This window comes from Notechis scutatus, chromosome 4 (assembly GCF_049901735.1).
Source record: "Notechis scutatus isolate UNSWTSFEM ecotype Mainland chromosome 4, rNotScu1.2, whole genome shotgun sequence".
NCBI classification, from domain to species: Eukaryota; Metazoa; Chordata; class Lepidosauria; order Squamata; family Elapidae; genus Notechis; species Notechis scutatus.
Window position 1 is genome coordinate 149,618,139 of NC_142012.1, and position 22,250 is coordinate 149,640,388.

The window sequence follows — 22,250 nt, forward strand, 5'->3', positions numbered from 1 at the left end:
GCGAATGACTCTGCACAAGCGTGGGGCCACAGAGCCGTCTCTGTTTTTGAGCTCTCGGCCAATGCGGGAAATGTCAAGTATTTCATCAGCGGAGATGGTTGATGCTTGATAATCACTGATGATGTTTCGGACAGTTGTGATGTCATCATTATCATTGATGTCCTCTAGACCAAATAAGATGGCGTTTGGACGTTTCCGTTCACGCTCAACAGCTTCTCTGATGAGGATTGGGATATCAATATTTGTCTGGGTTGTGTTTTTTTGTGGATTGGGTTTTGGATTGGTTTGTGGTTGTTGGGTAGAGATGTGGTTTGTAGCTATTGGATGTTCAGGTTTTTTTGGGAATTGGGAATTTTGGATAGGAAGTTGATGCTAATCAAGACTGGAAGGAAGAAGTAGCTACTGAGAAGCACAAGGGCTGCAAACATCTCATTTCTGTAGGGAAGGAAAGAAGGAAGGAAGGGAGGGACGGAGGGAGGGAGGGGAAGTGTATGAGAAAAATGATAAAGGAAAAAAGATCAGTCAGTTTGGCAAAATGAAAATAAATAGCTGCAGGATAGTCCTTAATGTGAAAGGTTAGGGTTAGGGTTTGTGTGTGTATTTAAATATTAAATAGTAACTCAGTAATTAAACCAAATATAGCTGTTTTATTTAATGAAAAGTACTGGCAACTAAGTGAGCCAGACTGAAATGACTCTGACTCTGACTTCTCTTTTTAAATAGCTTTGTTGCACAGTATCCTTTTCCCCTTCACATTTTAACTCAAATGGCATAATTACTGACTTTCTGACATCTCTTTTAAATAGTACAAAGTAAAGCAAGAAACATTTCTTCAAATGTGAATGTTAATCATTTTTTTTGCAATTGTTTACATAAAAAATTAAATGCAGTCAGTACTGTATAGTACAGTCTCAAATTTATGAAACGTTTAGCTTACAATTAGCCAAAAGAAGACAACTGCAAATATTGTGACCTTTCTAGCTTTCCATCTTGTGACTGCTGTTTATCTATATTCAGTAACCATGGGCTCTCCTAAACAGATGTCTGAGTATCTGAAAATGAAGATAATTCACACTTACAAAGCAGCAAAAGGCTATACAAAAACCTGCAAACACTTTCAACTAGCAATTTCAGCTGTGAGAAAGTTTGTTAAGAAACAGCAGTCACATAGAACAGATCAGTAAGTTTTAGAAGATCAAGAAAAATCTTTACTGGGTTGGAAAACTGTTTAAATCTGCAAAATAGAAACCACTGAAAATTTCAAAATGTCGACAGTGAAGCAGTGACTGGACATCAGGGAGAAGTAAGAGAGTAAGGAAATGGCACATATGTCCTGCTGTGAAATATTTGAGGGAAGAGATTTGAAACATACCCAGGGGTGGGATTCAAAATTTTAACAACTGGTTCTGTGGGTGTGGCTTAGGTGGTCGGTGTGGCTTGGTGGTCATGTGACTGGGTGGACATGGCTTGGTGGTCATGTTATTGGCATGGTGTGGCCAACTCAATATCACTCATATCGAGGCACACATCTCCTCGCCTGGCCTCTCATGACTGTGGGGATGCTGCAATAGTCATAAGTGTGAAAAATGGTCATAAGTCACTTTTTTCAGTGCCATTGTAACTTTGAATGGTCACTCCACACAAGCAAAGTACCAGCAAAGGAGGGGGGGAAACTTCAGAGACGTTCCTGAGACAGGAAGTCTAATCCTGCCAAGAATGTAATAAGGGTTAATGGAGAGGCAGTTTCTATAAGCAACACCAGAATGTTTCCTTCCTGCCTTCCTTACAGGATTAGGCCATTAATTTCTTCTAACAACCGGTTCTCTGAACTGCTTAGAATATTAACAACTGGTTCTAGCAAATAGGTGTGAACTGGTAGAATCTCACCCCTGAACATACCCACCTTATTTTGACAGAGTGGAATGGAGAGAGGCATTCCAAAAATAACCTTGCCCCTTCCCAAGTGGGGCTTCAAAGGTGATAAGTGCTTCATCACTGGAGGTTTTTAAGAAGAGACTGAAATGGTATAGGGCAGGGATCTGAAATGGTATAGGGCAGGGATCTCCAACCTCGGCAACTTTAAGACTTGTGGACTTCAACTCCCAGAATTCTGGGAGTTGAAGTCCACAAGTCTTAAAGCTTCCAAGGTTGGAGACCCCTGGTATCGGGTGTCCTACTTGAGCAGTGGGCTGGACTAGAAGATCTTGAATATACCTTCCAGCTCTATTCTGATTGAGTGATTGATTGATTGATTGGTCCTGGAAGTTAATGACATCAGCTAATGAGATCAGTGATGAATTTGAAGAAAAAGAGGTTGGGTATTTAAATAAAAATCCAAATTAGACCTCAAGATCAAACATGAAGTACTTATAAGATACAAAGGTAAAAGTATAGAAATAGTCTTCATAGTTTCTAAGCTTGAATATTACTGAAAATGTTTGGGAGATGTCAAACGTGCAGTGTATACAACGAGTCCTGAAATATTTTTGAGCTAGAAAAGTTCTGCATGGAAAAATAGGGTGAAAAAATTCAAAAGTCAAGCTATAGAGAGTCTTAACTGGCTACAAGATATAAGAAGTTCTCATTTCTAGTGACTTTTATTAACTACATATATCTTCTCTATCACTAATCTTGTTATCCCAATGAATCATTTCTGCCAAAGTTGGTGTTTCAGAGTATTGACTGAAAGGTTATCCAAACTTCTAATATCTGTCATAGTCATTGTTTATTTATTTTAACTTGATAAATGATTGCACATAAATGCTAAATATTTATTCCAATTTGCAACATAGTTTCATATTTCACTTTGTATGACATAAATATAATCAGTTCGCATAGGGATGTATTGGAATATAAAATCTGACTGGGATATCTAAAATGCTACATGCAACTATATTCAAAAGTCTCTTCTGTTCAATGGAACATGGAGCATTTTCACAAGGTAACTCATAATACTTCATGGCATGAAGTCACTAAAGCAAATCAGAGACACTTTGCATTTTTTTAGATATTTTAGATATTTTTAGGAATCGTAGCACTGTGAAAGTATATTTCATTCAAACCTATCACCAAATGTTAGAGTGGGCTTACACAATTTAAGACTGCCAGCTAATAAAAATTAACAACTTTTATAATCTGAAAATGCCCCACCTTTTTTCTTTCCTTTTGCAGACGGTCTGGAATTGATGGACAACGTAAACAGCTAATGGGGAGATTTATTAAGCTGTTCCTGCTCATCTAGTCAGGTTAATATCTATCTATCACACTCTGCAACTAATCACTGTCACTGCTCACCTAAACAGATCAGACAACTGAATGCCTACCTGTTGAGGTATATGGTGTAATTTCTGCTCATGCTAACATTGCTAGTAACATTGCTTTCCCCCTATTGCATACCTCTTTCCTAGTGACAGCTAGTGCTGTGACTCATTTTGTGAATTAGGACTAATGTCAGGTAGTTCTATATGTTAGTCTGTTGATAACCAGCCTTTCTGAAAAATCAGGAACCTTAATCATCTATCTGTCTATCTATCTATCTATCTATCTATCTATCTATCTATCTATCTATCTATCTATCTATCTATCTATCTATCTATCTATCTATCTTTCTCATATAATAAGGCCGGGTCTTATTTTTTTTTTGAGTCCCGAAAAAACGGCTAGGACCTCTTTTCGGGGGTGAATTAATTTATCCCCCGCTACCACCTTCACCTAGAGCGCCTCATGGGCAGCCATGCCTCACCACCAGCCACTCCTAATGGCCAATCATGGCAGAGCATGGAGGACTCCCTACTCCCACCAAGCGCCTTTGCTGCAGACCCAGGTCAGCGGGTGGCAGTGGCATGGATGACTGCCGGCAGTGTTTCAGCCACTTCTTGGGCAGGGGAGCCACCTCCGTAACTTCCACGTGTCCCGCCACTGCTGCCACTGTTGTTGGAGACGGCACTGGTGGGAAAGGGATAGCTGCAACTCAGCCTGGGAATGCAGGAATGGGCTGCATACTGGGACTTTTGGAAACTTGCAGATCCCGAGGCTGGAGCACCAAGGGTAGCAGCAGCAGAGAGGCTCATTCGGCTCTTCTCATGCCCAACTAGCTGCTCAGGATTAAACAAAAATGCACTGCGCGGTGCTCCCAGGTACCTCAAAATGTTTTTTTTTTCCTGTTGTTGTGCGGACGGGGATGGGGGGAAAAGCAGGAGTGACTCAGATGCTGTTGTTGGAGACAGTGCTGGTGAGAGAGGCGCCAGCGCTGGCAGGAACCGTGGAAGCTACAGAGGCCTGAGAAGCAGCTGAAACACTGCCAGTGGACATCCACACTGCCGCCACTGCCTGCCCGCTGCAACCAGCACCATACCTGGGTCTGCAGAAAAAGCTCTTGGTGGGGGTAGGGAACCCTCTGCGCTCCGCCATGATCAGCCATTAGGAGTGGCTGGTGGCGAGGCAAGGCTGCCCGTGGGGCGCTCCTAATGGCAAGTACCCCCCATGCTCCCCCGAATTTCGCATGTTTTAAAATAGGCCTAAATTTGGGGGGAGGGGCTTAATTTCATTTTATGCCTAGAAAACATGCTAGGTCTTCCTATGGGGGGCGTATTGTTGGAGAAACATGGTATCTATCTATCTATCTATCTATCTATCTATCTATCTATCTATCTATCTATCTATCTATCTCTATTAAAGATTTTGCTGCACATTTAGCCACAATGAAATAGACATTCTGAGTAACAGAGAAAGAAATTCAAGGGTGGGAGCTGTGCCCTAAGTTTGACTAGTAAACTACTAAAGTGGATTTTCTTGTGGACCACTGGATATGGCTAGTCCTTCTCCTGTTGGAAATCCTCATATATTATTTGATCATTCTCTGCCTCTATGAACCATAAGGCTCATTTTGTCACTAGAAGTCCCATTGCTATTCTAAGATGGTACTCTAAAGATGTATCCCTGTCATTACAAATATTTTCTCCTGTCCATAGAATCATAGTAAGGGAAGTGATCATGTAAGTCAAGATTCTGCTAAGTGCAAGAATCAAAATAAAGCTGTTTCTCAGCAATGACTGCCAACCATCATTAAAAGCACCCCCTTACCTGTCTTGGTAATTTATACCACTGCTATTGTACTGGGAGTCCCATCCGGCCTAATATTCAATCAGAACCTTCAGATTCAGACTTCCTGTAACTTAAACCCCTGCATCGCATCCAAACTTTAATAATTGTTCAAAGAATGGCAGAATCTAAATCTTTATCTTTGGATAAAAATACACAAATGGACTTTGATCCAGTTCCAGGTCAAAGAGATAGTCTCACGGCTGAAGAACCAGCAAAGTGGATTTCATTTGTTGTTCTGAAGCTTAAGTAATCTTCAACATTAAAGCTTCAGCTGGAAGGGAGTGGGACAAATTCCTTTCCTCTATGTACTCAACTAGAGGGAATAATATGTGTACAATGTGTTGTTGTTTTAATGCACCTTTTTAATGTTCTGACTGCTTTGTGTTTTGTGGGGGTTTTTATGTCTTGGATTTTTATTGAGTTTTATATTTTGTACTTTAACTTTGTTCTCAATACAGTAAAATTTATATATGTGTGTGTGTATATGTATGTGTGTACATATACATACACACACACACACACACGCTAGATAGATAGATAGATAGATAGATAGATAGATAGATAGATAGATAGATAGATAGATAGATAGATATAGATAGATAGATAGATAGATAGATAGATAGATAGATAGATAGATAGATAGATATAGATATAGATATAGATATAGATATAGATATAGATATAGATATAGATATAGATATAGATATAGATATAGATATAGATATAGATATAGATATAGATATAGATATAGATATGTGCAGGTCTTGGCGTGTTCGGGTCTTTTCCCATGTAAGATTGAGAGCATCTTGGCAACATTTCGACAAGGTCCCACTCGCCATCTTCAGGCTGGTGCTTTCGGCTTCGTGCTTGTGCGAGCAAAGCATGATCAGAGCTGCCGTCTCCCTATATATACTGGTGGGGAGGTTGGCTGTGTTGTCATTTCTTGATTGGTTGATGGAGTTGATGTTTGCAGATTGGCTGGCTTTTTCATAAGAACATGTGTGGCTGAAGTATTAGCTGTGTGTCTATCAGCCTCCTGTGTTGTAACGACCTGGGTAATGGGCTGTGTGACTCGTTTATTGATAAGGGCTTGATAAATGAGTCCCAGCCATGAAAACCAACACCAGACCCCAAACAACACAAGACACCACCACCATTCTCCCTCACCAGACTCAAACCCAAACCCATCCCATAGACAAAACACAACTACCGTCCAGAAACCAGACCACAGCTACATCACCAGCTGCCACACCCCCTGACCCCCAAACCAAGCAATTGGACACATGCCATGAACACATATCCAGGCCTCAAACTCGGAGCCAAACCAAAACCCGGAATGTCACATCACACTCAGGATATCACATCACAGAACTCAGGAGATTACACCACAAAACCTCAGGATGTTGCAACACAGCCAACGACCCAGGAGATTACAGCACAAAACCCAGGATGTCAAAACAGTAGAACTCAGAAGGTCATCACACAGCCCATTACCCAGGTCATTACAAACTTCCTATAACTTAAATTCTTGCATTCCACAATGACAGAGAACAGGTCTTTACCTTGTTCTGTGACATATTTTCAGCTATTTCAATTCTTCTTGTTGTCTTTTGTTAAAGATAAAACATTTTTCACTTCGTTCACTTACTATACATATACTTCGTTTATCATCCTACAATCATGCTGGTAAATCTTTCCTCTGCCTAAAAACTATTGTCCCCTCTAATGTTAAGTTTTGGTAATCATGAAATTGTTTATCTTTGTTGAGTCTTGTAACAACCAAAACAGAATCTATTTCCTATGAGAAGATGTTTGTGTTTTGTAATTAATTCAGATGTCTTATTGTTTCATTCTATCCCATTCTATTGGTAAGTTCCAGCTGTGCCACAAAATTTTCCTCAAGAGATTTCTGAGAGAAATTTGAAAAAAAGATGAGATCTATCAGTTGTACTCTTCCCCAATTGTTAACAATTGTTGGACAATTGTTAAAAATTACTAGCAATGGAAACAAATATATCATTCACTCTAATCAGTCAGAACTGAATGAATATTCCTGTCTCTGGGAGCTCTTGACTTGGGCTTTATATAAGCTGATCCATATGGGCATTGATCTTTTTAGAAAAGAATTATTTTGTTATTATCAGCCTTTTCTAGCCATTTCAGTGGACAAAAGTATCATTTCTGAATAATAAAAACAAAACAAAATGATTCTATTTCTCTTCTTTTGTTTTTAATTAAAAACAGAAAAAAATAAGGCTATTGTTTTTGGCCAAAGATCCTGAGAGAATGTTGTGATTTTTTGTTATTATAGATGATGACAGTGCAGAAAATCTAGTAAGTTATATTATGTCTAACAATGGGGGGGAAATGGGCAGAAAAATGGCTGTGATTGAGATGGAAAATTAAATTGCTTTAAACAAAGCAAATATTTTATTTGGTCTTGTATCCATTGGGGAATCACTTCTGGGGTTTATGCTTAAAATAGAAAAAAAATGAAATTTAGTCTTTAGTTTGAAGATTGAACAATTGTGTAGGTATACAGATGGTCCTCGACCTAAGACCACAGTTGAATCCAAAATTTCTGTTGTTAAGTGAGACATTTGTTAAGTGAGTTTTGCCACATTTTATGACCTTCCTTGCCACAGTTATTAAGTGGATCACTGCAGTTGATTAGTTAGTGACCCAGTTGTTAAGTGAATTTGGCTTCCCCATTGACTTCGTTTGTCAGAGGATCACAAAAGGTGACCAGCTGACCCTGGGACACAGCAATGATCATAAATATGAACCACTTGCCAAATTTGGATCACATGATCATGGGGATGCTGCAGAGATGGTAACTGTGAAAACTGTTATTATTTCACTTTGCTAGAAAGAGTCAGAAGTCAATTTTTCATTTTTTTTTCTTTTTTATCCTGCACTGCCTTTTATTTCCTTTTTTAAGATTTATTTTCACTGTATTTTATACTATAATAAACCCAGGGGTGGGATGCTACCAGATCTGCCTGTCTCTATAGAACTGGTAGCTTTGGAGAGCAGCAGACACTGAACCGGTTCTGTGTTTGCTGCTGTTTGGCCCACCTGCCCGCCCGGGCTCTTACCTGTCCTTTATTTCCTGCTTTTTCAACCTCAGTTGTGGAGTCTGGGGAAGGCTCTGATGAATGCTCTGCATCAGAAGCAGAGATAGGTCCAGGGCCGTCCGACATTTCCCAGCTGCCTTCACAGTTGGAGAGAAGTGGGGAAAAAGAACAACTGGAGCCTGTTCCAGATGCACATATGTGCAGAGCTGTCAGGAGAGGAGAACAACTGAGGAACAAGTGCCAACTCGGGAGGAGGGGCACACATGGACGCTGAATGAATAAATAATGGCAAAAGTGGAGTAATGATTGCAGGACACAATAGTTCGTATTTGTTTCAGAAGATTTCCCTATTGTGGTTCATGCCTTAGAGACTCCTTGCTAGGAATTAATTTATACCTTTGTGACTAGAAGCTCTCAGTTTTGCAATTATCCAAGGACTGATAAGGTCTGTTCTTGCAATTAACCCTTGGAAGGATTACTGCCAGGACTTTTCTGTGTGTGAATACCATGAATTCACAGTAACTAAATAAAGAGAGGTTTTTCAGGACAAGGAGTCTGTTTCTTAGTTCTGCTAAGCCTGGGTCAGAACATGAATTGCTGTCTTATTCCAGAATGCAAAAAAAAAAAAAAAAAGAACAATACAGTTATAGTTACAACAATATAAAGCTACATTTAAGCATTCCTAACAAATATATATTGGAGAACATTGGACCAAAGATCAACCCAGTGGAATTAATGAGGAAGTCTTGCTGAGCATGCTTTCAACAGAGTTTCCACACCAACTTTGATCCACCTAAAAGAAAACCATCTAGTCCATTTCTTGCTTCTTAATATGTCAGGGGTCACCTAGACTACCTTTCCTCTATAATACATCTATTCTGTAAGCAGTTTTCTCAAAACAAAATCCAAAATATATGAGAATGGGTTTCAGTAAGGAGGTAGTATAGGAAAGTTGAGCCTATCTACTCGTCTCTTAATTCTGTTAGTCAAAATAAAATTGATTTCCTGCTGCTACTCAGTATAGGGCAACACGGGGAAAAAAACATTACATACGTTCCTTATGTGGTTGCTACTTGATTTATATGGCAGATTTTGAATCTACCTGCAGAAAACTAATGAAACCAGCATCTCCCTTTGAAATTTCTGCTTCCTAATATCTAGAAATGCAGATAGTGGAAGTATATGAGCACGTACTGTATTTAAAACACCACTTTTATCATATTGTTTGCTTAAGTATTTGCACTAAGAATAAAGACCCTGGCTTCTGCAAGATTTATTTCATTAAGTATGAATACAGTAACTCTAAATTCCATAGCCCTTCACTTGATACCATCATTCTAAACAAAATCAATCCTGTCAAATTGTGGAACACATTTTTGTCAGGCTTGTTTTCAACATTGACCAATCTCAATTCCCAGGCTCAATCTTTGAACAATAGCTGAAAGGGGGAACCCTACATTTTATTCTACAATGACATTTCCATTTGTAATCTCAAATTCCTAGCAATTATTTTTCCTTTCTTCCATTATAGCAGTGCCTTTGTTATTCTGAACAGTAGGCTTTTGCTTCCATTGTGAGCCTCTGTGATGAGGGATGTATAATTTAAGAGAAGACCCCAAAAAAGTGGTTTTTGTAGCTTGGTACAAAAAAAAACAACCTCATTCTCATACACCTTTAAAAAAATAGTTAATCATGTCATTTGGCTTCTGTTTTAAATTGTAAAGCATGTCTTTGCAAGTGGCATATTATAAATTGCTACTATAGAAAGTCCTCAATTTACAACAGGTTTTTTTAGTAAGCGTTCAAAGTTACAACAACATTGAAGAAGTGAATTATGACAATTTTTCATGCATGACCATTGCAGTATCCCTATGGCCTTGTGATCAAAAGTCAGATGCTTGGCAACTTATTCATATTTATGATGGTTGCAGTGTCCTGGGTTCATGTGATCCCCTTTTGTGACCTTTTGACAAGCAAAGTCAATGGGAAAGCCAGATTCACTTAACAACCATGTTACGAACTTGACAATTGGAGTGATTCATTTAACAACTGTAGCAAGGAAAGTCATAAAATGTGGCTAAACTCACGTAACAAATATCTCGCTTAGCAACAGAAACTTTGGATTTGATTATGGTTGTAAGTCAAGGACTACCTGTACTTTTGAATGTAGAGAGAGGTGCTTCTATCAAGAAAAAGAGGCACATTAATAACATTGCAACATCACAGGATTTGGGTTGGGGAAATCTTTTTCAATTACTTAATATTTTACTTTAAGATACCAATTACCTTAGATTTTTAGAGAATCCAGGCAAAAGTAATTAGCAGGTTCCTTTCTGAAGGATATAATGAAACTAAGAAACTTGTCTCTGAAAAGAGATTTTGATCTTTTTCTGCTTTCGACTCTGGAGATGAAGCCTGCACATTTAGTATTTAGAAGGAAACTGACAGTTGAAGACTAGCTCAGATAAGACTTCAGTTTGCAAGATATAAGTGAAACTTCTTGAAATACCTTTAGGATAAACCCATATGTGAGAACAATTTGTGCTAGAGAAAAATACATGTTTCTTTAGGTAGAGAGATGTTTAATCAGATATTTATTGTTGAGGCCATGAGAAGATTGGCATAAATATAAGGATGGAGGCATTTTCCCAACAGAGTCAAACTTGGCTGATAAATAAATGTCCTTAAGTAAAGCTACATTATGAAGTAGAAATCTTTTCAAAAGAAAACATTGTTTGTTTGTTTGTTTTAATAAGGTTAGACTTATCTGTAAGTTAGTGTGGGACCTGGGATTGTTTACACCCTGAGATTGAGGAAACAGTTTTGTGAGGATTAGTTCTTGTATATTTTTATACAGCAGAGAAGCCAGCTGTCATCTTGAATTCCTGATGCTGACTGACACAGGGTAAAGCCCTAATCCAGTAAATCCAGTTTAAGGTAAATATAAGATAAAGATAGATTTATTCACTCACATAATGTTGAAAGGTATCCTGTCACAAATCTCTATGAAACTTAGTATAACATTGAAAATACCAATATTTAAAACCTATTGGTCCTTATCTGTATAGCATTGTCTGACAGAAAGGAAGGGTAGGTTTAGATAGGAAAATATGTCTTCAATTTAGAGAAACCCTTGTGATTGATTCTTATTTTGTTTTCTGACTCTGCTTTTATGTGTTTTATGTATTCTGCTGATATCCCTATAGCACTTTTTCAACCCACAACTACATGCAGAAGCAAAGTTCTCCATGTACCATACATTGAGATAATATTTAATCATGAATTTTACTGTCAGCCAATAAATAAGCTTCCAAACTGTACAAAATTATCTGTTGTTTATGCAGGCATAACCCTGAATGCTAAGTATATCAATTTTAATAATACATCATTTACCTAGACATACATAGACACTCTTCGGAAGAAAACATACTCTCTCCATGGATTGATCCATAAGGCAAATTTGATAGTAAAGTATCCCACATCACAAGTGTCATACAGATGGAACGATACAGGTGAAACAATCTTTGAATAAAAAAAATAGACTATGGGGAGTACATAATTTGAATCTTTGGGCAAGATTATATAGTGATGGCCACTTGTTTGAGATGACTGGTCATATAAATTGAATAAATAAATAAAAATAAACTAAATAAAAACTAATTGTATCTATTGAAATATGAAAGGGATAGCAACAGATCCAGAAAGCATATAATAAGGCTTTATCCGCTAAAGCGCTTTGTTACAGTGAATTTAAAATAATATGTTCCTGTACTTTCAAAATAAAATGTTCATATCTTACTTTATTCATGTGAAGATGTATTTTCTAGTAACGTTCTAAGATAGTTTTACAGGTTTTACTTTTAATTCAATTCAATTCCTATTTTAGTTCCTCAAGCTTAAACTATTAGCTGAAGTTTTTTACTTTGTCCTTTAGCTATTTCTATCCTTAATTCTATTAGTGAACTATTGTGTTTTGTTAAATAAGTATAGTTTCACTTTAATTTTCATGCCATTCTTTTTTATACCAACAGAGAGGAAAGAGAAGAAAAAACAACAAAAAATGACTATATTCTTCTGGAATTATTATTCATGTCTAGTGCCCCTGTATTACCTGTTCATCATCATCCTCTTTTAATGACCCCATAATCCTGTGCAGGTGAAGTCTGGACAACTGAATGGAGCTGAGTGTATGGGCTAGACCAGACTAGACTAGACTAGACTAGACTAGAATAAAATAGAATAGAATAGAATAGAACAGAACAGAACAGAACAGAACAGAACAGAACAGAACAGAACAGAATAGAATAGAATAGAATAGAATAGAATAGAATAGAATAGAATAGAATAGAATAGAATAGAATTCTTTATTGGCCAAGTGTGATTGGATACACAAGGAATTTGTCTTGGTGAAAATGCTCTCAGTGTACATTAAAAAAAAGAAACACTCATCAAGAATCAAGAATCATCAGGTACAACACTTAACCATAGTCATAGGGTACAATAAGCAATTAAATCATACTAGGAAACAGTCAATAAATCATACTAGGAAACAGTCAATAAATCATACTAGGAAACAGTCAATACAAGCAACAAGGTTACAGTCATACAGTCATAAATTCATAAATGGGAGGAGATGGATGAAAGGAAGGATGGGAGGATTAATAGTAATAGCAATGCAGACTTAGTAAATAGTTTGACAGTGCTGAGGGAATTATTTGTTTAGCAGAGTGATGGCATTCAGGAAAAAAATGTGCTCGTGTCTAGTTGTACTGGTGTGCAGTACTCTCTATTATTGTTTTGAAGTAGGGGTTGAAACAGTTTATGTCCGGGATGTGAGGGGTCTGTAAATTTTTTCACAGCCCTCTTTTTGACTCGAACAGGATACAGGTGGTCCTCAATGGAAGACAGGTTGGCAGTAGTTGTTTTTTTCTGTAGTACTAATTATTCTCTGGAGTCTATGTCTGTCTGGTTGGATTGCAGAACCAAACCAGACAGTTATAGAGGTGCAGATGACAGCTACAATAATTCCTCTGTAGAACTGTATCAGCAGCTCCTTGGGCAGTTTGAATTTTCTGAGTTGGTGCAGAAAGAGCATTCTCTATTGTGCTTTTTTGATGATGTTTTTGACGTTAGGTGTCCATTTTAGGTCTTGTGATATGATAGAACCTAGACACTTGAAGGTCTCTACCATTGGTAATGTGTTGTCTAATATTGTAAGAGGTGGTAGTATGGGAGGGTTTGTCCTAAAGTCTACCACCATCTCTATGGTTTTGAGTGTGTTCAGTTCCAGATTGTTCTGGTCACACCATGAGGCAAGTTGTACAACCTCCCACCTGTATGCGGATTTGTCATCTTGAATGAAACAAATCACTGTTGTATCGTCTGTAAACTTCAGTATTTTAACAGATGGATCATTTGAGATGCAGTCATTGGTATATAGGGAGAAGAGAAGTGTAGAAAGCAACAGCCTTGGGGAGGAGGGCTGTGCTAATTATACAGATATCAGATGTGATTCTGCCTAGCTTCACCTGCTGCTTCCTTTCTTTTAGGAAGCTTATGATCCACTTTTGTTGGACCCACTTGTGTTCAGGTACCGCTAGCTGGTTTAGTTCAGTTAGAAGAATATCTGGAATATTTTGAATGTCTGGAATGGTTTACTGGCTGGATGCCCTTCCTATCATCAATGCAGAGTTTTTGTTCAGCAGATCTATTCCCAATGTGCCCAGAAAGAGAAATATCTGTCTCTACCTAGGATTGAACTCACAGCCTCCTGATTGTGAGACAAGAGCTCCACCTATAGGCCACCATCCTATATTACCTGTTCATATCCTTGAAAATCTACACCTGGACCAGGGCAATGTTTTCTGCATGGCCCCCTTTCCTCTGGAAATTGACTTCTCCACAAATCTGTTTTTGTATCTCCTCCATTTCAATCAGATGTCATATGAATTATTTCCTCTGCCAACATATTGCCTAAGTCATGGCAGCTTGTCTTAGTACAATATTCAAAATAACTGATTCAAGCTCCTTTTAACATTGTTAACACTATTGGCAGATCTGTCCATTAAGAGTTTTCAATTTCTTAATCCTTTTTTTTTTCAGCCATTATTTGGAGCATAAAGCAATAATTGTTAAATACCTTAGTTTATTTTGAATAGACCTAGATAGTTGTAATCATTATAATAGATAATTGGGCATAGTATGTGGATGCGTTCATAATCATCTTCATTGTCAAAGTATTAGGAATAAGCCTTCATTTGAACCATCACTTGTTAGTTCGTATTTGTGTGGACTTTGTGTTCTCAGATGAATGACTTTCACACTGAGATCCATTAAAGAAATGACTCCATAGTCCTTGAGTGTAAAGTGGTAGAGAAAATGTACTCCGGAATGAATAATTACATACATGAAAAATGGAAACTGAGGAGATACTGCTGTGCTAGCTAATATAGAAAAGATGTGTTATTGTTTGTGCTTGGTTGGTTACTCATTTTGTCTCTTTACCAAGGGTAACTTCAGAACTTTTTCTGTAACAGAAATTGCTTCCCTCCTCCCCTTTCTCAGAGTAGACAATGCTAATAGTTTTTTTTTTTAACGAATAATCTTGCATACCTATTTTTACACTTCAGTCTTATTTTAGGTGTGGATGGACTACAGATAATCCTCAACATATGACCACAATTGGGAGCAGAATTCCTGTTGCTAAGCAAGGCGGTTGTTAAATGTGCCTGATTTTATGATCTGTTTTGCAATGGTTAAACAAATCACTGCAGTTGTGAAGTGAATTGTGTAGTTGTTAAAAGAATCTGTCTTTGTTCATTGACTTTGATTGTTGAAAATTATCTGGGCAGGTTACAAGTGGTAACTACATGATCCCAGGATGCTGAGAAAGTTTTCAGTGCAAGGAACAGTTGTAAGCTACTTTTTTAGTGTTGTTGTAACATTTGGTTGCTAAGTCAATGGTTGTAACTGGAGGATGACTGGTATTCATTTGGTTTAATGCAGGCTCATATAAAGCTTTTCTGGATCAATATTTTCAGTCATGACATACTGTACATCTCTTATTTTGGGAGAATTTACAATTTGTGTTCAAACGAAAATTCAGATTCTGAGATATTTCTTTATGAGGTGACTGGCTTAAAGAGATGTAGGTAGTCCTCTACTTATCACTACAGTTGAAGACTAGATAAGGAATAATGGATGGAAACTGGTCAAAGAGAGATTCAACTTAGAAATAAGGAGAAATTTTCTGATGTTGAGAACAATCAACCAATGGAATAACTTGCCTTTGGAAGTTGTGGGAGCTTCATCACTGGAGGCTTTCAAGAAGAGACTGAACTGCCATTTGTCAGAAATAGTGTAGGGTCTCCTGCTTGGGTGGTGAGTTGGACTAGATGACCTATAAGGTCCCTTCCAACTCTGTTAATCTGCACTGAATATTGGTCATTTAGCAAAGCAGTTATTAAACGAGATACTATGTGACTGCTTCACGCAATAACCGCAATTCTGAATCTTCCATGATTACACTGGTTGTTAAAAGGACCATAGGGAAGAGATACAAGCCTCATGGTGGAATGGGTTCAGGCTGCTAAGTGAATGGAGGAGGTGGGGTGTTGGAGCAACTTTTCATGTTGGCTGACTCATGGTGAACAGTTATTAAACAACTGGTTATAAGTCAAGAACTACCTCAGCTATAAATTTTTGAAAATCTATTAAGACCAGAGATCCCCAACCTTTTGGGCACCAGGGACTAGTTCCATGGAGATATGGTTTTTCCACAGACCAGATTGGGTGGGGTTTCATGCAGGGGTGGGATTCAAATTTTTAACAACTGGTTCTGTGGGCATGGCTTAGTGGTGAGCGTGGCTTGGTGGTCATCTGACTGGGTGGACATGGCTTGGTGGTCATGTTATTGGCAGGTGTGGCCAACTCAATATCACTCACATCGAGGCATGCATCTTCTCGCCTGGCCTCTCATGACTGTGGGGATGCTGCAACAGTCGTAAGTGTGAAAAATGGTCATAAGTCACTGTTTTTCAGTGCCATTGTAACTTTGAATGGTCACTCCACACAAGCAAAGTACCAGCAAAGGAATGAAAAAAAAACTTCAGAGACGTTCCAAAGACAGGAAGTCTAGTCCTGCCAAGAATGTAATAAGGAATAACTGAGAGGCAGTTTCTGTAAGCAACACCAGAATGTTTCCTTCCTGCCTTCCTTACAGGATTAGGCCAGTAATTTCTTCTAACAACTGGTTCTCCGAACTGCTTAGAATGTTAACTACCTGTTCTAGAGAATAGGTGCGAACTGGTAGAATCCCACCCCTGGTTTCATGTGCTGCCTGATTTCCTTGGATAGGGCTCTGCTTGTTTGCACAGTCTGGTTTCTGGCATGCTGAGGATCAGTGCTGGTCCATGGATTTAGACAATCTTGGTGCTTAAAGGTGATATTCTGGCTCCAACATTTTTAGAAAGTATGCTGCTTATGTCTAAATATATTTTCCAATATAGTATAGCTGTATTTCTCACATTTTCTACCACCTTCTCTTATTGGTATCATTATTAAAATTAGATTATTTTGTTGTTTGTATGTACACAGAGAGCTTATACACTGGAGCTTATGCACAAATTCCTTGTGTGTCTAATCACACTTGATCAATATTCTATTCTATTCTATTCTATTCTATTCTATTCTATTCTATTCTGTTCTGTTCTGTTCTGTTCTGTTCTGTTCATTGTCTTATATGTACTGAAACTCTCTCATTTGTTTCCCTACTGCTTTTTACTTGCAGCTAAAAAATAACTTGGCTAATTTAAAAGATTTGTGGGCATATTAAAAAGGAAATTTGTTTGAAACATCACTGATGAAAAGGCTGTTAATTAACAGACTCCAAAATATTCTTGTTGCTATGTTTTGTACCTAGACATTTTGTTTAAGTTCGAATATTTAAATGCCTTGCTAGTTGTTTTGATTGAACACTGGGGCTTTTTAATCCTCACAGACATAATAATCTAAAGTTGTAGTGTATTGCCTAGCACACCTAAGACAATGTTTTATTTAAAAGAACTCAAATGCATTTAAAGTGTAGCCAAAAATCCATTCAACCTTATTTGCACTGAGAAAGAAATACTGCAGTAGCAAGGTTGTATAACTTAAGACGGGAGATGGGAGACTTACAGTTCAAAATGTTTCCCTGTGACTGTATTTTTATTTTGATATCTGACTTGTAATTAAAAAGAACATATGAAAATATGAGTGAAAGAATACAAAAATAGAAAAAAGAAAGAAAACAGATAAAATTTAAATTAATAGAATTAAATAAATTATAAATATAAATATCATTAAATTGAACTGTAATAATTACTGAACTGTTGATCAAATTAAATCAGTGAAAATAAAATAGAATATAAATTCAATTTATGTAATAAAATTAAGACAAATTAAATGGCAATTTAATTTAATTAACAAAATAGTTCCCCCAAGAGTGGTGGAAAAATTATAAATGAATTAATTTATGACTTTAAACAAAATCAGCTAAATTGTAAATGAAATACAATACATGAAATATCACATGACTGAATGAAATGTAATGAAATTTTCTCCAGAATATTTCTAAGAGCAATCCCTGAATTATGATTAAGTTACAGAAATGGTTAATCATGAAAAGTACATGGATATGTCGAGTTAACCATAATATGCTAAATTGATGTGAATGACATATCAATGAAATGAAATTGATCTTTGACCTTTGGCATCCAGAGGAAATTATTGGTCCACCTTTGCTCATGATGAAGAATGGTACTCATATACATTTTTTTTTTTACATTTTTCAACTACAGGTAGTCCTCAACTTACAACCATTTAGATAGTGACTGTTCAAAGTTACAACAGACTGAAAAAAGTGACCTTTGACTGGTTTTCACACTGATGACTGTTGTAACATCCCATGGTCAGGTGATCAAAATTTGGATACTTGGCAGCCGGTTAATATTTATAATGGTTGTAAGGCACGTGACCCCCGTTTGTGACCTTCTAACAAGCAAAGACAATGGGGAAGTCAGATTCACTTAATAAGTGTGTAACTAACTTAACAATTGTGGGCAGAAAGGTCATAAATGGTGTAAAACTCACTTAACGACTGTCTTGCTTGTTTGGAAATTTGGGGGTCAATTGTGGTTGTAAGTTAAGAACTACCTGCACCTTTGTTGAAGACAAAATAACGTGTGTGCCACAAAAATAAAGGAAAGCAAGCATACTTGTTTTGCTTCAAAGAGCTTGTGAATGCAAGGAAAGCTCCCTTCACAGCAATCCATCTTGAATACAATGTTTAGAACAGTTTTGAAAGATTTCTCTATCAAAGAACCTGGCTGCCCAGCAGCTTAGTATATACCCAACGAAGAAGAATGAAGCCTATCTCCCATGTCTGCCAGATAATGTGCCTTACAGCTAACGTCTTTATTTCCCCCCAGGCAAGGTTTAAAGAAGTAATTTTTCAAAGCAACATCTTTATTTCTACATGCTATTTTTTCTTCCCAACGTTTTCTTCGTTTAAATATCCCCAGAGGCGTCCTGTAATAGAATGTCCCTTTCTTTAGCTGTTAGTTCAGATCAAAAGGATAAATAATGGCCAGCTGGGGAAAATAAGTTTTTTTTAAAAAAATACATCTGTTGATGTTGCTCCCAATGTGCACCTTATATCTGTATTATATTCATCATTTTGTCCCTTCTGAAGTGACAGAGTAGCTGGTGAAACAGAAATCTAACTTTGTTTTGTATTGCTCGTGAAGGGACAATGCAGCTACCAAGGGGGCTAAAGGGCTGTGTCTTTAGCACCAGCCACATTATTTTACAGTTTTTTTTTCAGCTTTTCTGATATGTCTACACTGGGCACTCAGCTGTATTCATGTCACCCCATGTAATTTAGAATTCTTATGGTGCAGAATTCTAAATAATTCAAGAAGACTGCATGTGTATAGCAGTCCCTAAATGCTCTAATGAAAAGAGATCTCAGAAAGACCTGTACAACAACAGATTTAGAACTAATATTGTGCCATCCCTGTGATACAGAAGTGATACGTCAGTCTGTGTCACTTCTGGGTGCAGGTATTGGGTGGAGGCAGCAGGGTGGTGGAAGAGAGACTGTTGTGCTGTATGATTCATTCTGACTCCTTAATATAGCCTACTACTATTTTACATATGCTATGATGTTTAATGGAAGGTGTAGTATCATGTAATATTCAAGCATTAGTTCAGTTGTGTCTATATATGAATAGAATAGAATAACAGAGTTGGAAGGGACTTTGGAGGTCTTCTAGTCCAACCTCCTGCCTAGGCAGGAAACTGTTGGAGTCAGCCATTGCAATTAAAGACACATACACATGATTTTTTAAGACCCGTGTCCCGAGGTCAGAAATTCTCTCTCTGGGTTATCAAGTTCCTTCTCTTCCTTGGTTCACTGTCCTTTATTATATTCTAAATGATGCAATGTGCTTAGATATACAAGCTAAATGATTGGTTTACATCAGGTTTTACAGCATAGTTACAGTGCAGTAATTGGCTAATACAAGCAGGTTTCTAAACGTGCAGATGGATGAATTCAAGAGTATCTTTGACTGCCTGTTAGTTTCCTGTTATTCTAAAATAGCATAGCTTCAGAATCTGAGGGGAAAAAAACCTTTAGGCTTTCAGTGTAACAGAAAGAGATCAAGAATAGAACAGAGAAAAGATCAATAATAAGTCATAGAAAGGTCAGAGTCTCTGGTCAAGTCAGTGTGCCGATTCTTTCACCATTGACTGTAACCTACAGGAAACCCTACACCAATTCAGACAAATGGTTATCCAACATCTTTTTAAAAACTTCCAGTGTTGGAGCATTCACAACTTCTGGAGGCAAGTTGTTCCACTGATTAGTTGTTCTAACTGTCAGGAAATTTATCCTTAATTCTAAGTTGCTTCTGTCCTTGATTAGTTTCCACCCGTTGCTTCTTATCCTGCCCTCAGGTGCTTTGGAGGATAGCTTGACTCCCTCTTTTTTGTGGCAGTCCCTGATATATTGGAACACTGCTATCATGTCTCCCCTAGTCCTTCTTTTTATTAGACTAAATATATCCAGTTCCTGCAACTGTTCTTCATTTGTTTTAGCCTTCACTCCCCTAATATGGTTGAGAGAAACACCACCTATTTTTTGCCTTAGACAGCAAAGTATTTTGGGGTGTACAGTTAAGAATTTGTTGTTGTTTTGTCTCTTGAACCTTTGTCCATGAATCTGGAACCACATAATGCCATCAATGAGTGTAACGACTTATAACAATACAAACAGTGCCCTTTCTAGATTGAGCAACTGGCCATCTAGTCCAGGGGTGTCAAACTCACATTGTCGCGATGGAATCACATCACATATTGGGACTCTTTCCCCCTTTGCTAAACCAGGGGTGGGCATGGCCAGCACGTGATGCATCTGGCCCATGGGCTGGGAGTTTAACAGCGCTGATCTAGTCCACCAGCCTGCTTTCAACCAACCAGACAAGAAGGCAAATAGTCTCCCAACAGATAGTTTTCAGAAGAACTCATGTTGCCATCAAGACTAATAACCATTGATCCAGATAACGTCCATGAATTGATGCAATATTTTTTCTGAACACATTCAAGTTGGTAGCTAGCATGACATTTGGCACTCTTATTTATGATGAGATAGCTGGTTTATTAATATGGTAATTACTATTTATTAATAAATAATATCCAAATAATTCAAGGAGGACCCATCTACCAAATCACAATCAGTAGAAGTACTATATTTTTCTTAGCCTAATCTTATTCCCACTTAATTGCTTATGGTGTAGCTATCATATATTTCTTTTAAAAATTCTCCAGGGAGGTGAAAAAATAATTTGAAGCCAGCTCACTACCAAAATAATAATGATAATTTAAAAAGAATTAGAAATCAAGTATGATCTGTATGAACTTTCCAGGCCTGGATGGATCATGACCATTTTATACAGCAAGGTATTTCAGTAGAAGCTGACAAAATCATACTGTACTTGTTATCTGGATTTTGGAGATTCAAAATTCATGTCAAGGGAAACATAAAGCATTGATATGTCTGCTTCTCATTTCATTTCCATATGTATGAAGGAACTTAAATGCTCTCAGTGGCAACATTGCATCGAGATTGCTCTTCCAGATCATGAGACAAGACATTTAATTATCAGTTGGTGTGCTAAGCAGAAGAGAAAGTGATATTCATGGCATACTACCATTTAATTATCAGTTGGTGTGCTAAGCAGAAGAGAAAGTGATATTCATGGCATACTACCATGTAATATACCATTACTTAACAATCCTATGGTATGCATTCTAAATAATTAAAGTGACACACCATTTTTTTTCCTTCCCGAAACTATTGTTTTTGCCTCTAACTGTGGCAGCAAAAATGTGTTTTCAATATGTATTATTTAAGAGAAAAAAACTTGTTTAGGAATTGGAAGAGAATCGCTTCACCAGCCGAAGCTGATGCATACAATCTTTTAACAATACTTTTGTAACAAAACACCTTTAATATGCAACCCCCACAGGGATATGACTGGCAGAGCTTTGAGGATCATTATGGCTGAAATCCAAGTTTAAACACTGAGTAAATACAAGACTAAATCCTTCCCAAATAGTGCAGCATAGATTCTGAGTTTTGTTTGAGATTCTTCCAAAAACAACCAAATACAAATGACCCCCATAAAAAATGACTTGTTTAAAATGTCAGAATGGAGAAAGGAGCCCCAATGCCTCTTACTCATTTTGATGAAGTCCTGAATTCATGCTTGCCAGAAAAGGATAAAGTCAGATCACCAATATGTACATTAGATATTGTCTAATTTTTTTTAATCTTCTGAAGGATTAAGAATCACACTTAGCTGAGCTTGGTGACACTGCAGAACCAGGACAGCTTAATAAAGCGTAACAAAATGATTATCCATGTGTTTAATTGTTTTCCAATTCCACTATGTTAAGAATTATCATTTGGCAGAATTTTGGGACAGGTTCTGTGAGTCATTTTAGAGGATATAGCATAATGTGTACAAG